This window comes from Leuciscus leuciscus (assembly GCF_965113295.1).
Source record: "Leuciscus leuciscus genome assembly, chromosome: 8".
Classification (NCBI taxonomy): Eukaryota; Metazoa; Chordata; class Actinopteri; order Cypriniformes; family Leuciscidae; genus Leuciscus; species Leuciscus leuciscus.
The window spans coordinates 36151115-36153841 of record NC_138732.1 but is presented as its reverse complement, the minus strand read 5'-3'; positions in this window follow the sequence as shown (position 1 = coordinate 36153841).

Sequence of the window (2727 nt, the reverse complement as noted above, 5' to 3'; positions counted from 1 at the left end):
TTGGGACTGTAGTTGTACTGCTGTGGGGGGACATGAGAGCATTATACATGTTTAACATTGCATTTATTGTGATATCTACACTGTAAAAAAAAAAAAAAATCTGTAGAAACAGAAAAGTTACATGTTATTTTTTCCCAGGACATTATCCATTAAGTCCATGGACCTTTAACCCTGAAACACAATGCAATGTGTAATTCAGAATGTGGGTAAAACACCTATGAAAAATTAATCCTTAAGTAAACTTCCTTCAGAAAATTTATCTTTTTTTTATTATCAGTTTTGCGTGTATTTACCTTGATTTTGCAGCATCATTTTGGGCATTAAAGTTTGGACCTCCATCTCCGTAGGAGTGCCATTAAAACCCTGTGATAAAGAATACAACAAGAGCCACTAAATATCAGACCATGGACTAATTATTAATACATAATTAAATTATGTTGAGGTGTATTTAAATGTGTGTTGGTTTGCACGTACAAAACATTGGTCATGTACATGTTCTGTACTAAATTTGCTACTGTCATCATCACTAATTTTCTGGAGAAATTTCTGGAAGAATGCCATCCTTTAAAACCTTTGTACCTATAAAAAGCTATGTATTTCCATAACTCCACACAGCTCTTGCAGACATCACATGTCATCAGCGTGTTCTGTAAGGCTATAGAGTTGTGGACAGACAGTTACAAACAAGTCAAGGCACCTTTGTTTGTAGAGTTTTTTTTACAATACAGATTGTTTCAAAGCAGCTTTACAGTGATAACAGGAAAGTAATGCAACAAGTTTGTTTATGCTGTAAAGCACATATGTGACCCTGGATCACAAAACGAGTCACTTGTGAAAATGCACAGGTAAATTTGTGGCAATAGCCAACAATACATTGTATGGGTCAAAGTTATACATTTTTCTTTTATGCCAAAAATCATTAGGATATTACGTAAGATCATGTTCCATGAAGATATTTTTTAAATTTCCTACTGAAAATGTTTAAAACATTTATTTTTGTGAGTGAATGCAGCACAATCGCAAACATAAACTTTAAAGGTGATTTTCTCAATGTTTTGATTTTTTGCACCCTCAGATTCCAGATTTTCAGATAGCTGTATCTCGGTCAAATATTTTCCTATCCTAAAAAAAAAAAACATCAGTGGAAAGCTTATTTATTTAGCTTTCAGATGATGAATACATCTCTATTTCAAAATATTTAACCATGTGACTGGTTTTGTGGTCCAAGGTCACATAATGAAGAAAATAGTGTCATAGTCCATAGATCCGGTTAGTACATTTTTGTTGTAAAAAAGTTTAGTTAATTTATCTATACGCTCTGGAGAAAACAGTGAGTCATCTTCCAGCTCAGTTCAGTTGGTTTGTTTGAGGATCAGTGCCGATGGCTGTCGTGTCAATGAGGCGTTCACAGGGGAGTGTCTTGTTTACACAACCTTTGCTGACACTTCAGGGATGTGTTGTGGTCATGTCTTGGCGCAGGTCCACCATCTGATCTGGATACGGCCTGGATCCAGCTGATTACAGTAAACCTCGGAATAAACAGAGATTAATATTAGCGTAGATGCCATTCTTCTTATGATGTAACGAGTACATCGGGTGTTATTGGAAGTGTCTCCGGTTCCGGATGACCTAGTTTATGCAGCCTAATAATCATTTAACTGATCTGAATAATAGAAATTGATAATGTGTTATGTGTACGCCAAGTTAAAGAGATGTGTTTTTAGTCTAGATTTGAACTGACAGAGTGTGTCTGCTTCCCGGACAATGTTAGGAAGACTGTTCCAGAGTTTTGGTGCTAAATAGGAGAAGGATCTACCGCCAGCAGTCGATTTTGATATTCTAGGTATTATCAACTGGCCAGAATTTTGAGATCGCAATAGACGTGAAGGACTATAATGCGTTAAGAGCTCGCTCAAGTACTGGGAAGCTAAACCATTTAGTGCTTGTAAGTAATCAGCAATATTTTGAAATGTATACAATGTTTAATAGGGAGCCAGTGCAGTGTTGACAGAACTGGGCTAATATGGTCATACTTCCTGGTTCTAGCTGCTGCGTTTTGGACCAGCTGTAGGTTGTTTAAGGCATTCTCTCCTCTACAATTCTTTCCAAACAGAGCTATTCAAGTCATCTGGTGATTTAAATGTATTGCAGAAAAACAAAATAGCGCAGTGTCAGTTTTTTCCCCAATATCGTGCAGCCTATATGGTAGCCTACTAACGATTATTAATGTAATATGGTATTTATATATTTGCTGTTTATTATCATAGTATGTGTACCACATAATGTACTAATATCATGGTATTTTTTACTTTTGTTTAATATAAAGGGTTTATATATCTAAAGCATGCATGTTTGTAAAACTAACAAAAGAAAAATGTGCCCAAGAACTGATTTTACTCTGTGTTCACACTTGTTGTTCGGTTCTCTTGTTTTTTTGGTCTGGACCAAAAAAGAAAATGATTCGTAGTCATGATTCGCTTAGTGTGTTCACTCTGTCAATTTTAAGACCGAACCTAAAGATACAAAAAAATATATACGGTATTATGATAATACTTAACAAAATGATATTAAAGGATCAGTTCACTTCAATATTAAAATTCTGTCATTATTTACTCAACCTCAAGTTGTTTCAAACCTGTATGAGTTTCTTCTCCTCTGCTGAACACAAAAAGAAGATATTTTGAAGAATGTTGGTAACCAGACAGTTGATGGACCCCATTGATTTCC